A 14,656-nucleotide genomic window follows, 5' to 3' on the forward strand; every position below is an offset into this window, starting at 1 on the left:
TTGTTCAGATTTGTCGTTTGTACAATAAAGAGGGGAAATAACAAAGAGAAATACCATGGAAGTATTTTCTTCTCCCCATCCCTCTCAAATAAGCATTTCTCACCAGCCAGCAATCCCTGTTGCAATCACTGAATCATAAGCCCCAAAGGCAGCATTTTGAAACATCGCAGGTGAAAATGTAAGGAAGTAATTCTATGCCCCTGAGTAATTCTGTGCCCCAATACTGCTTCTGAGCAGGTGGGAGTGAGCTGCTCTGCTGTTCCAGAAAACTTTGAGCATCTAACAATCCTCTTAATTTCTGCCATTGTTTGGTTAGCTTTTTGTGTTAAACATAAATCCATAAAAATTTTCATATATTGGAGTCATTTATCTGATTGCCCCCCAGATAAACACAGTATCTCCAAGATTGTCTTAAGAGTAAGAGACTTGGAATCCAAAAAGGCATACTTCCCTCCCTCCTCCTTTTTTTTTTTTTTCTTTGTTTATCAGAATTCCCGGAAAGTAGTTTAATGCTATCTTGAATGATACAATGGAAAAAACAGCTTCTGGGAGCCAGAGATCTTGGGTTGTAGCACAGCCTGTGCCCTTCACTAAGCTGAGCGACCTTGAGAAAGTCACTTAATTTCTCTGTACATATTTCCTCACCAGTAACTGGAGAATTTTGTTCTAAATTATTCTAACTTCCTTTGCAGCTCTAAACGTAGGGATATTTTGGAGAAAATGACTGATATTCTTTAATGGGTCAGTTGTAATGAGGATTCTTTCTGAAGAAGCTATTGATGGGGTTGTAATGAAGTGCATTAGAATATACTGTTCTGTCCTGTTCTAACTCCTGGATCACTCTTTATGGTTTGATTCAGGACTGATTTTTAACCTTTCTTGTTTGGAGGGGGCATTTTCAGGTTTTAACAGACCTTAAGACAAACCTTCCTGACTACACCAGTCTAAATTTTTGGAACCTTCTCTAGACTGGATTCGGTTCCTCTCCCTCCTCCCTAAGGTTCAGCTGTTGGAAGCATCCCTCCCCACCTGACAGTATAGGTCAGGCTTTAACCAATCCATGTCTATGACATTATTCTGTTTATTATGTCGGAAATCACTCCTTCTTCCGCTGGTGGTCTGTTTATGGACAATGTTTCTCATTTGTTCCATCAGAATCCTTCAGTGAGGTATCCACTTGAGTGAATGGAGAGCAAATCTGAGAGGGCAATTGGGAACTATAGGAATTTGTGCACGGTTTTTTGTTTAGTTTTATTTTTCTCTGTTAGATGTGTGAAAAAGTTCTTGCTGGCAGAAATCATTGTTGTCCGACTTTGTGCTTCAGGATTTTTGATTGGTCATTTGAGCTCTACAGTGCTTTGCTGACCCAGTGTAATCCTGACTGTCCAGTTGCCAATGTATTCAGAGGTTCCTACCCTTTGGGCACCTCCATGTGTATTTCATAAATCATTAGAATAGTTTATTGACTTTTTCAATCAAAACTTCATTGACCTAAAGCTTTTCCAATCCTCCTGCTATAATCATATATATTTCTTAGCTGTATAGTATATGAATGGTTCCTTTTATTTTGGTGGGTTGGTAGTTTTAGTATAATGGAACATTTCACAATTTTAAGGTTTTGTTTTGCTTTGTTTTAAAGAAATCCATTTCCTCAATTATTTCCTCATGTTACGGAGTTACTGGAAATTGTATTCAAGGAAAATAGCTTCTTGTGGATTAGTTTGAAGTCAGTTTCACACTAAAGATTCTGTAACTTTTTTTCATACTAATACTTTTTTTTTTTTTTTTGGCTGCGTTGGGTCTTCCTTGCTGTGCATGGGCTTTCTCTAGTTGTGGCGAGCGGGGGCTACTCTTCGTTGCGGTGCGTGGGCTTCTCATTGCAGTGGCTTCTCTTGTTGCGGAGCACGGGCTCTAGGCACGCGGACTTCAGTAGTTGTGGCTTGTGGGCTCTAGAGCTCAGGCTTAGTAGTTGTGGCGCACGGGCTTAGCCGCTCTGCGGCGTGTGGGATCTTCCCGGACTAGGGATCGAACCTGTTTCCCCTGCATTGGCAGGTGGATTCTTAACCACTGCGCCACCAGGGAAGTCCCCTAATACTTTTCTTGTGTTTAAAATAATAGATACTCTACCACATTTATAATTATGTAATTGACTTATTATTTCATTACCTTGTGAGTCCATAGCTATATGGCAAACTTTAAAAATTCTTTTAAAAATGTTATTGAAACAGGCTCAGAAGTTGTAATCACATTGAATTTTAACTTAACAGAATTAAATTTTGATGTTGGTATGGTATAATTGTATACTCATTTCAAACTATTGTGAAATGTTTCAAAAAGAGTTGTTGTAAAGCTTTTTAAAATGATAGACTAGTAAATATAATCTTTTTGGTTCTATTCTTATCTGCCAGTATAGAAATGGTAGTATTTTCTCCCATTCCTTTTTTTTTTTTTTTTTTTTTTGCGGTACGTGGGCCTCTCACTGTTGTGGCCTCTCCCGTTGCGGAGCACAGGCTCCGGACACGCAGGCTCAGCGGCCGTGGCTTACGGGCCCAGCCGCTCCGCGGCATGCGGGATCTTCCCGGACCGGGGCACGAACCCGTGTCCCCTGCATCCGCAGGCGGACTCTCAACCACTGCGCCACCAGGGAAGCCCTCCCATTCTTAATTTATGGGAATAGGCGGAAGATAGATCAGATAAATATAAGGTACTGTCATCTATGGGAAGAGGAAAGTTTTCCATTTTAATAATCTTGCTGCAGGCTCTACTATAATCTATTTGTTAAAACAGATTTGGTTGGATAAATGTTATTTGTGCTTCTTCAATGAGTCAGTGATCTTTGAATAACAGAGCTTTTACAAATGCTGTGTTTATGTTGAAAAGGCTGCTTTTCTTTTTCAACCCCCTTTCTGCATTTTCATGAATGATAGCAGTGGAATTAAATACGTGGGTCAGACTATCATTTTAATTGTATTTATCTTCAAGCAGGGAGGAGATTTTTGTGGTTTTGTTACCCTACCTTCAATATTTTATTAAGCTGTGTTGCCTGCATTGTCTTCCTTTGCCATTCCCTGTGTTTGTTGTTGCTGTTTTCCAGTCTGTGTCACACTGTCCACCATCACCCCTGGCCCTGTTGGAGCCAAACCCATATACACTGGTTGCTAATTGGTCGGGCTGAAGAAGATGCCAGTATAACCCAAGTTGTAGTAAAGAAAAATGATGTTGATAAACTTCCCTCCCCCCCTTTTTTTCTGTTGACCAAAAAATACTTTGATGTGAGTTCTCTGATCCTCCCTGACATATTTAGGTCATGGTACTGAACGGTATCAGTTAATCTTGAGAAATTGATAGTTGTGTTATGTTTGTTGAAATGATCAAAGAGGCATTCTTTTGGTGGTGTTTTCCTTCATATATATCTATTGTGGCAAACAGTTATATTTTACACAGAAAGTCGTGATTCTTTTAGGAAGGTTATGATCTAAATGAGACAGGCAAAATTTAAAAAAAAAGACATTTGCTAAAAATAGAGCAGTTGAAGGTCTCTGAAATATTCAGTAATTACTATGTATTTAACTACTATTCAATATTCTCCAATGATGATCTCCCTGTTCTTTTAAAGATTATTAAAAGGGCTCTATGGGATATGAAACATAATCATACTTAGCCTTGAATTTTAGGGATTGTGGGAATAATCAGAAGAACTTTCCAGCTCCATTATTACAATAATGGAGGCCACCCACCTCCCAACCCCAAAATAACTGATCTGCCTTTGGCCAGACAGGCCCTAAACTATGATTCCCCTCCCCCACTTTGCCTCAATAAACACCATTGAGCACCTGTGGTATTCCAAATAACACGTGTTTTGTTAAGAGGATGGGGGTGAAGACATGGAAACGGGGACAAAAATGGGAGCGAGGAGGATTCATCCAAGTAGTTACCAAGTTTCTTATGGCGCAGCTTACTTGGGGGGAAAAATTGAGATTCAGAAGGTGCAGTCCGTGAAAATCTGCATTTTTCCTATACTTACAGGGCTAAAGTGCCCATCTGTCTTAAAGTTTTGCAGCTATCTAACCATGGCTTCCTGCCTCACCATAGCACAAGCATACTTAAATAGTTTATAAGGTTGTTGAAACTCTCCTTTGGGAGAATGGTGCATTTTCGGCCATTCTGCTAGCAAACATAATATTTACAAGAAGCAAGAAAAAGATATCTTTGGTCTAAGTGAAGCAGCCAGGAGAGGGGTCCAGGTGTTAAACGTGCAGGAGTTTTGTGAGTACTTGTCACGGGTTGGTCAGTGTTAGGAAACGTGGGGTGAAGATGAGGGCTGCAAAAGAAATTGTAAAATCTTTTCTTTTGGTCTTAGAAGCTCTATTATTCAAGGACTTTTTCTCCCCCTTTGGGTAGGTGGTTTTTATTTTTAGTAGTGAAAACCTCTAAGCCTCTGACCTCTGGTTCCTGTGCTTGCTTCTGGCGGGAAGTATAATCTTCTTTGAGATATTGCCACTTCTCTTTTTTAAGCTTTCTCTCTCTCTCTCTCTCTCTCTCTCTCTCTATTTGTTTTGATGGTGTGCAGTCATACTTGTTTTTAAGCTTATAGTAGTTTCTTCCAGAAATATTAAAAAGCATTTTTTTTAAAGACCACCAAGTTTTATGATAGTTTGCTGTATCTGTTCACACTATTCTTTTCGTTAATATTTTGGTATAGGCAATGCATGCATGTGCTGTAAGTTTCAAGTGGTTTAAACTTTTTTTTAAAGGTATAGAGTGAAAATTAAGCCTTCCTCCCACTCCAGTTCCCCAGCTTCTCTTCTCAGAAGCCACCACCAATGCTCGTTTTTTGTTTATCTTTCCAGAGATGAGCTGCTCATAAAATTTGAAGCCTCGTAATAGAAAGTTGGGTAAATGCCCAACAGCTCAGTCTTCCATGGAAGAACACATGCAGACCCCACATTTCTACACGAAAGGATCACAGCAGACAATATACCTCTTACAATAGACTCACTGCTTTGTTTTTGTTAAAGGGAAAAAGAAAAGTACTCTTTATTTTCCATGCCTCTTTTGAATACTCAGGTTAAAAGAAGTACATAACCCACAAAGGAGGAAAAGCATTAGTTAAGAAATGGTCACCTTTTCTAACATTGAGGTGTTTGTGCTAATTGATGGAGAAGGAGAAGGTGTCTAAATTTTCAAATCTTCATGGTATTACTCAAGTATTCGGCACCCAACCCCCTTAGCCCCCCACCCCAAGACTGAATGAATAACTAGTTCTTAATATAGTGTAGTAGGATTAAGTATAAAGGTTAAGGATCTTTGTGAAGACTTTCTGGACACTAGGGTCTCATAGTTTTGAGAGTTCAAATGAATGAATGCCTCTTGCTGGATGACTGAGAGCTAGAAGTTCACCTCTGAGAAAAACATAAAAAGTGACTGCTTGGAGCTTCTAGTAGCGGAGGCTGTTGTCTATATTTTTAATGCCATTGGTGGTTGGTGAAAATATTCATACTATTTTCCTAGAGTAGAGAATTATACTTTCTAACAGTCCTCAGGCGGCTCACACAGGACTGGAATTGAAATGTTGTCCTGGAAAGGCACCCAGAGCCCCGAGGACATGAGGCATCTTGAACGATCCCTCTGCCTCTTCACCAAGACTGCCCTTTTCCCATGGACACAGGAAGCTGGACCGGATGAGAACTTAAACTTGAGTGAGGAGAGATGGGGAGCAATGACTGAAATGGAGTCAAAGACTTTCAAATGAGTTGAAAGAGGTTTTCCCACCTGAGCACAAGCCCAGATCTGGGTAATGCAGGGTTGCTAATTATTGGAAAGCAAACCCAAAGGGTTGGCAACATCCCACTCAAAACCAAAGCAGGGCTTTTAACTCTTTGCCCCAAATCTTCTACCAGGCCGTATTTACCTTTTTCTTTTACCAGAATCCCCAATGTCTTAAATGTTCCTGAGGTTACAGAACAAAACAAAATGGGGCCACTGTATAAAGTATGTCATGGTAGAGGGAGGGGAGGGAGATCCCTAAAGTGTTTTGAGGGGCTGGCTGAGTGAGGGTATTTATAGCCCAGTCTTGGCAACTCCTACCTACCCCGCTCAACTCCTCCCTTTACTGCTGTTTTTGCCCCCTTTCCCAATTCCAGTGCATGCTTTAAACCACAGCTAAACAATAATATTCTTTCAAAGTTGATCCCATTCCTCTGGTTAGATTAAGGAATATAAATATTACATTTTCTTTTTAAAGAATGGGTAATGACTTAATTTCTGAAAATATTTTACCTCCACTAGTAGGGTGCCCTGGACATTGGGATTATAGTTAAAACTTTCCCTTTTGCCTAAACTTTACTGCGTGTGTGTGTGTGTGTGTGTGTGTGTGTGTGTGTGTGTGTGTGTGTCTGCGTGCGCGCGTGTGCGTGGGGGGGGGGGGGGGGGGGGGGCGGCAGAGGGGGAGGGTATGGAAACTATAGTCCAGTAAAAAGGGTTCTATTCCTAAAACTAGGTCTTTAAAGGTATCTTGCAGCCTGAGCCTTGGTCCCTCGCAAGTCCCTGCAAGGGACGACCTTTAGAAAGTGTGCGGGCTTGCTGTTTCTCGGGCCTTTGAACCAGGTGAGGCATGTGTCTCAAGACGGAAAAATGAATGGTTGGTGCTTTTAGCCTCCAGCTTGAAACTCGCAGGAGGAATGTTTTTGTCCCTTCAGAGCCTGCTTCCCAGCCACCAGGGCTCTTGGAAAGCATCTTTGCAGGATGAAGTCCTCAACAAAAACCCATGCCACATACTGGACCGAATGTTAATATCATGACCTGGTATGAGTGTGTTTTGTGTTTGGTAATTGCAATCATTGTTGTTTTTGTTGTGGTCACCCATTTACAATGCTTGGTGTCAGTTTATTTATCTCTTGTAAAAATAAAATACAGTGTGTGTGTGTGTGTGTGTGTGTGTGAAAACAAAAACAAAAACAAAAACAAAAAAAACCCCATGCCACCCAATTCGATCTAATTCACAAGCTACTTTTCGGTGGATTTTAAATGAATGTCTCTTCTCTAAGAATAGAACCCCATTCTATGGCTTCCTCACCACCCCAACTGAGATGATTTATGGTTACTCATGAGATAAAGAAACTTCAGGCTTTTTTTTGGCTTGGGGAATATTATTTTAAAAAATAGTGGCAGGAGGTATTTAGGGACATAAATAAAGAGTTCTTAGCTCTGATGAGTTCAGAATGGATTTCACCATCTGTAAAATTGTATTTGCAATGTAAAATCAATACATTTAAATGATCAAAGAAAACATTTAGAGTATTCGATTTGCTGGGTTCCAGTGTACCTAGCACCCAGTCTCTTTCCTTTCTTTTAGAAAGCTTACCCCTTCCTGAGAGATGATGGAAACCCCTGTCCTGGCTCTAATTACTGGATTAATGCTACTCCTTCCTACTAAAAATTGTAAACTGTTTGAGAGTAGTGTCACTAATTGTTTCATGACTCCAGCATCTGTGGAGGTGCACACAAAATGCTTGCCGAGTTAAAAATTTGTATATCAACAAACAGTTCTGGAGAGAGTTGTTGAACCAAGGAGAAGACGGCTTTAGAAAAATTCCAAACAAAAACAATACTGTTGGATATATTTTGAGTACCTCAAGCCATTTCATTTGCCAAATATTTAAAAAATCATATTCAGATTTAACAATATATTTTTTAAAATAGTCAAACAAAATTACAGGAGTCTTTGCAATCTGATATGACCGGATATGAAAACTTGGGGAAAATTAATTACAGCTGCCTCATTGCTGTGTCTGAAATCCTTGGAAACTTCCTCTGTTCCCCCAAACCATTCTTTTAAAGATTGACAGAAACTTTGCTTTGTTTTGACAAGATTTATTTCTTTGCTTCCAACAGTAGTTCATCAACTTTTATTCTGCTAATAGAGTTCTTCTGATGTTAATTGTAGCCTACTGATCTAGGTCAGAGCATAGCATTTTCACCGAGGTTTAAGATATCAAAAGCAATGAGAAAAGTATTTGAAAAATAATTATTGTATCATAGTTACCTCTATTTTTAAAAACAGGCCAGTTGTTAAGTATTTGATTCATAGAGTAGCCTTCTGATTTGTCCCTATGCTCATTCTTTTTCTTCCACTCCAGTATATTGTTGCTAATTAGCCCTTCTACTAAAATATAGGTAAGGTCTGGGAAAAGGAATTAAATTTTAACGACTCCATTTTGCAAGTGTGGTACTTCTTACTACTCTGCTAAAAAGTTACCTTGGTCTCAGCAATTGACCCTAATTGCCAAGATGTGAGACTTTTCCCCTGTTTCTGCTCTTGATTAAGCCTGGGCTAGTTTGATGAGTAGAATGTATGTTCTAAACTAGCTATTCAGCTATTATAGCAATTCTTTTTAAACATTGCTTGAAATTTTAAGTATTACGCTAACAATTAACATCCAAGCAATTTTACATATAGCAAAACATTTGTCATCCTTTCATTATAAAACTCCACAAGTCCCCAGGATCTGTAACATAAATGTGTTCTATTTTATTTTAAATAGGACTTCAGTTTTCTTGGTCCTGCACAGTCACATTGGCATTCAGGCTACTTTCTAAAATTTGCAAGTGTTTCCAGTGGGTATGTGTCGGGTATTGAGCTAGGCTATTTTTCTCTCTGCCAAGGTGGTTGACTGGGTTTACATGCTTAGTGCAATGTGTCTGGCATTTGGTTGACACTATTTGTTGTAGATACTGAATGAATGAATGTGGGACCATATGTTTTTAAACCACAGTGTGGGAAAGGTGCCAACACCTCATTTATCTGGAGAGCAGAATCCTATTCTATTCAGGAGGACAGAGAGTTTTTCTTAGCTACGTTACCACTGTCTGACACTTGGTGGTACTTCTTGTCTTACATGTTTCCATTCATTCCATAATTAAACTGTTGTAATTACTGAACCTGGAAGTTTGAAGAAATCATAACTGGTCTTGAAGATAGTTTTGGGGAATCGCCAAGGACTCAAAATGTTTGTAGTTGTGGTTAATGAATGCAACAAGGAGTTAGTGAGATACTACTGAGTGTCAGGCATATCCCTAAGTTTTTGAGTTACAACTGTAAAGAAAACACATGAAAATTCAGACCCTCATAGAACTCTTTTTCATGAGGACTGGTTGAGGGAGAGGCTAGAGAGGATCAGCCTTCTCGGGGGACAAATAACATCCACTGAGAGAAGGAATAGGGATACTGGCCCTTTTTCTGGACTTGAGGGGTTGACATTGATTTGTTCATGTTCTTTTACTTTAAAACTCATCACGTCCTTTGGCCTGGATCTAAGTACGTCATTTGTACTCCTTGGGGTTTTTCAGTCATGATTAAGGTTGCCTTGTGACTCACAAATGAAGCAAAGTCAGATTTTCCTGATGTCAAAGGGCAGGATTTGAAAGAGGGAAGTAAGACTTGAAATTCGTGTGTGTCTGCTTGAGAGAAGATTGTCTTAGGTGAAAGGCAAGATCTAGAACAGATGACACCATGGGAAGGGTGTGCGGGGTGTGTGATGTCTCCAGGAGGCCCTGGAAAAGACTGGCCACAGCTGTGGCCACCACTGTGTGTTGGGCCACATGTGTGTGCTGGCGTCATGAACCACAGCTATGTCGTAGTTTTGGATGGTAGTATTGATAGTTTTCACTGCGTACTAAGAGGTTTCTTTTGAAGACTATTATGCAAAACTGGTAATTTGTCATACCAATTCTTTTCTGAAGTTTTGGTTGAAAATTCTGTTGGACAATTATTTAATATGTTTGCTTTTCTCTACATTTATTCCTTATACAAAATGTGAGGAAAGACCAATATCTTGAAACTACTCTTTAAAAAATATTTCTATTTTGCTGTTACTGTGTAATTTACTAATAAGGATCTTCAGGTATGTTCCTGTTACATCCATACATCACGAGAGTAAATTCCACCATTTTGAGGTAACTTTTCTAGTGGTTACCAGCTTTTATGGTGACGAAATCTGAGATTATTTCCCTCATTCTTTTTTTTTTTTTTTTTTTTTTTACGGTACGCGGGCCTCTCACTGTTGTGGCCTCTCCCGTTGCGGAGTACGGGCTCCGGACGCGCAGGCTTAGCGGCCATGGCTCACGGGCCCAGCCACTCCTCGGCATGTGGGATCTTCGCGGACTGGGGCACGAACCCGTGTCCCCTGCCTTGGCAGGCGGACTCTCAACCACTGCGCCACCAGGGAAGCCCTATTTCCCTCATTCTGATTTTAGTAGTGATGACCCTTGTCCTTTTATTTTTTTGTAAATTGAATATATGAGTTATATTTTTATCAGGAGATTTAAATTTATGTAGTAAAAAAAAACTTTTGTAAGGTTCTAAAAACAAATTAAAGATAAAACAATGAATACATTTAAACGTGCAGAAGATAAAACAAGAAATCATAACAACATTGGTACTGTTATTAATCAGTTTGCTAAAAGAGGAAATAAGACTGGAAATGAATTTAAACAGAAATTCGTAGAAGAAAATAGGCCATAAACATAAAATATTTCATAAGTGATTGGATAATGCTCATGAAACTGAATATGACTTTCTGGGTTTCAAATATAATATATATCAATATTTAATTGCTGAAATTTAATTGTAGAGCCAGTTGCCTCTGGAAGAAATTTTGCATCATCCAACTTTTCTATAAAAAAATCAATAATTATATCAAATGCAGTTTACAATTTGGGGTTCTTTAAAGTGGCCAGGAAACTTAAAGTTGTTTGAAAACCATTTAGAGAGCAGAATACATGAATATTTTTATAATTAACTAAACTTGTTTTATTGCTCATTATTAACTCAATAGTATTTTTTTTAAGCATTTCCTTACTTTCTGTTACTATAAGATACTCCATGATCATCTTATTTGTTTCCTGCCCCAGTCCTAGAATCATCGGTTTCTCCAAGGAGCCCTTATTCCTTTTATTGGAGAATTGTATTAGAAACCAAGATCTTGGCACTACATGTGTTTGTTCCTACTGGGATGTTATTTCTTTTTTGCCCTCTCAGCTGTCAGAGTAAGGAAATGTGTGTGTGTATACTAACCCATAAATATATACACATATCTATAAAAATTTCTGCATGTAACCATCTGTAACTGTACTAAGCTAAGCATGAGTTCATACTAATGTATAAACTCTAATAAATTTCTGTATGGATTATTCTAGCCTCCTTCCCTTGCTTATCTGCACCTCCCACCCCAAAAGTGAGAAACCTGGCTGTCACCATCCTTCATCCATTTATTTATTTGTTCAGTTCCACTACATATATGTACATAGAAGTGTCAGAATTGTCAACCCATGCCCTATAGGAAATGACTTTATCAACTAGAGTGCAGTTTCTTTTGCCTTTAGTTTTGTAGATGTGCCTGTTTCCAGTTACTTAGGTCAGCACCTGATAATCTCCACATGCTTCAGTGAGGTTGCTTCATGCATCTGTAATACATCTAGGTGCTTCGGTCACATTCTACATTCCACCCGTAATCACTGATCTCTCAAGTTTTAAAAAAAAAAAATTTGCATACACTTAAGGCTTACTCTTTTTGCTATCAAGTTCTAAGTTTTGACAAATGCTTAATGTCTTGTGTTTACCATTACAGTATCATGCAGAACAGTTTCACTATCCTAAAAATTACCTGCGCTTCCCTGTTTAAACCTCCTCCCCTCTCCTCAGCCTCTGGGGATAAACCACTGATCTGTTTAGCATCTCTGTAGTTTTGACTTCTCCAGAATGTTATATAATTGGAATCACACAGTGCGTACATTTACCAGACTGGCTTCTTATGCGTAGCAGTGTGCTCTTAAGATTCATCCACGTCGGGCTTCCCTGGTGGCGCGGTGGTTGGGAGTCCGCCTGCCGATGCAGGGGGCGCGGGTTCGTGTCCCGGTCCGGGAAGATCCCACATGTCGCGGAGCGGCTGGGCCCGTGAGCCATGGCCGCTGAGCCTGCGTGCGGAGCCTGTGCTCTGCAGAGGGAGAAGCCACAACAGTGAGAGGCCCGCGCACCGCAAAAAAAAAAAAAAAGGATTCATCCATGTCCTTTTTTATGGCTTGAGAGTTTCATTTCTTTTTATTGGGGAATAATATTCCATTGTATGGATGTACCACAGTTTGTTTATCCAGACCATTGACCTTTTATGAGATGTTTTCCTACATGTGTTTGAAGACCTTTGTGAAGTCATCTCTCAGTTTTCCCTTCATATTCACCATTATTAAGTTTTAGTTGGCATTCTGACTTCTCAAACCTTCAGTCAGTTTTGTGGTTCTTTCCAAAACCTGTAAAATATTCTGCATCTTTTTCCTGCCCAGAATTGGCCAGCATTCTGGAGTAGAGTGTTTCAGACCAACCCAGGGTACAGCTGGAGATTTGCTTTCTGATTTCTTCAGTTCTCCCCCATTTTAATCTGCTTGTGTCAGTGTTTATTTGTTCAGTGGCAGCAGAACGTTTTAGATTTTTGTATCACGTTGGAGCCACTGTGATCACCTTCTTAAGCTCTCTTGCTTCAAGGACCTAGCTGGTTGGATTTTTTTAAACAGTCACATGAATCCTTCTATTAGTAGTCTTTTAAAAAATATTTTATAATATTGCCTCACTATAGATATTTACAAAATCCATTTTTCTCTTACAGTGATTGTTTCCCAGGTCTCAGGGGATCAAGTTAATCCACTTCATGTGAGCTTGGTCATCATCGATTCTGGACGTCCAGTAGGAATCTGGAACTGGCCAGGCATTCCCGTCTGATCTGGGTTCTGGGTGGTTCACACAAGGCAGCCACAAGGTTCATCGCTGTCTGGACTTGTAGTCTGGGGACAGGGCTTTCCTTCCTGGACTGCAGAATTGTTCCTGGCTCATAAAGGGGCCACTCTGTGAGAATCTGTGCTTATCACCCTGGTGTGAAAAAAGGCAGCTACTTAGCAATTGGCTAAAAGGGGCACGAAGAGCCTATTTATAGAATCTCTCGACACTTAACAAAAATTTTTGAGCATTTACTATAATTCAAGGTGAAGTCAACCTTAAGGCTACTCTCCTAGGGTGACTTCCATTGACCAGGGTAAAACCCCTTCTTACCCAGCTGGGGTGGATGTGCTCTGGGGCAGGTAACTAGAGGAGGGAGTGATAAGAGGGCCATAAAGGCACAGATGTTTGGTTCAAATACCATAAAATCCCAGGCCGTTTATCGTTTATGTTCTGTGCCATAGTCCCATTCCACAGTCTTTTTTTTTTTTCTTTAAAAACACAGACGTTGATTTTTTTTCTCTCTTTCTCTGAAATGGTCTCAGCTTGTTGTGTGATTCTGGCAATAGAATTCCTGACATACTAGATCGTAAAGATTATAGCTAGGTGTCTTTTATACCTGTGTGCATGTCTCCATGTATTTTATCCTTGGGTCACATGAGTAATTTTTCAAACACATTCCCGTATAATCAGTTTTGTTGTCTGTACCTGTTGACTATGAAAGCCCCTGGAAGAGTTGTTTAAAAGACCTAGGGGTTTCTTGAAACACATCCTTTTCACCAAAATGACTCTCTGAACAAGAGCTATTTTTAAGACTGTTTAAAAATTAACTGACCTGAAATAAATCTTATGTTCTTTTGTGAACTATATATTAAAAATAGGGATCTATATCTGCTAATGGCTTTTGTTTCAAAATTTCCAGAAATATCCAGATAGAGTGCTATAGGTCATTGACTAGGGACATTCACGGGATCCTCCATAGAATTCCTGGGGCTGCTGGATTTTGCACGTTCTCGATTGCCACCAAAGCCTAAGAGGAATTGGTGTGACTGGACTATATTTGCATTTAGAGTGTTAGCAAGCCTCCAGAGTACATATGCTGGGCTATTTATGAAACAACTTCAGCTGACAGCTGAAGATCAGAAGATTCTATTTTGGGACGTGTCCTAAATGTGAGGTTCTGTGGTGAAAAAAAATTTAGTGTCCTACAGATAAGAATACTTAAAACAGGAAGCAATGGTAATTTACTGCATCCTGTATAAGTATCCTTATCAGTCTGATAAGCTTTTGGTTTCAGTTCTGCTTTCCTGATTTCTTTTCCTGTAATCAGCTTCTATAAGAGGATTAAAAAGGGGGGGGGGACGGGGTGGGGGCGTTCAGGGGTCCAGAGAGAATTTACCAGCATCATTTTTCCTGTCTTGATAAGACTCTTTTATTTCCTACCACTCAATGGTATTTACTCTGTTAATAGCCGTGTACTATGGTTCACTCATCCCATTGGCTCATCTACTGTGTTTATGCCTATAGGATTGCTTCTGTATATATTGTAATGCAAGGCTAGGTTGCCTATCATACAGGAAAGGTTGAATGATATGACAGAACCAGCATGGACAGGAAAAGAGGAGATGTAAATTGTATTCCTGATTCGGCCACTTCCTGGGATCCAGCATTCTTTGACCTAATTTTCTGGTCCATAAAATTGGATGCAGTGATAATTTCCCCAATCTGTCATACAGTTTTGTTTGGATCAAGTAAAAGTGCAGGTGTAAACTATCAATTGCCTTTCGAGCCTAAGGTTTGCAGTGGTTTGAGTTTCAATCCCACCACTCCCCTTTTGCCCTTAGAACACAAGGGTGCTTTTGGTATATGTTCTTTCCTTATTAAAAATATTTT

At 39.6% G+C, this 14,656-nt stretch overlaps 1 protein-coding gene across 4 annotated transcripts in view; it reads left to right on the forward strand.

Annotated features, from left to right (window-relative positions):
• Positions 1 to 14,656, forward strand: part of IRS1 (insulin receptor substrate 1) — a 75,536-nt gene that overhangs the window by 9,250 nt on the left and 51,630 nt on the right. Inside the window, exon 2 of one of the 4 annotated variants that reach the window (XM_027119874.1) lies at positions 12,657 to 14,117. The exons of the other annotated variants lie outside the window; for them this stretch is intronic. The gene's annotated coding sequence lies outside the window, so the exon portion shown is untranslated. Of the gene's footprint in view, positions 1 to 12,656; positions 14,118 to 14,656 lie in introns of those variants that run through there. 4 annotated transcript variants of the gene reach the window in all.

The sequence above is a fragment of the Aethalodelphis obliquidens genome, unplaced genomic scaffold (genome assembly GCF_003676395.1).
Source record: "Aethalodelphis obliquidens isolate GAN/ISIS:26980383/991018 unplaced genomic scaffold, ASM367639v1 scaffold2, whole genome shotgun sequence".
NCBI classification, from domain to species: domain Eukaryota; kingdom Metazoa; phylum Chordata; class Mammalia; order Artiodactyla; family Delphinidae; genus Aethalodelphis; species Aethalodelphis obliquidens.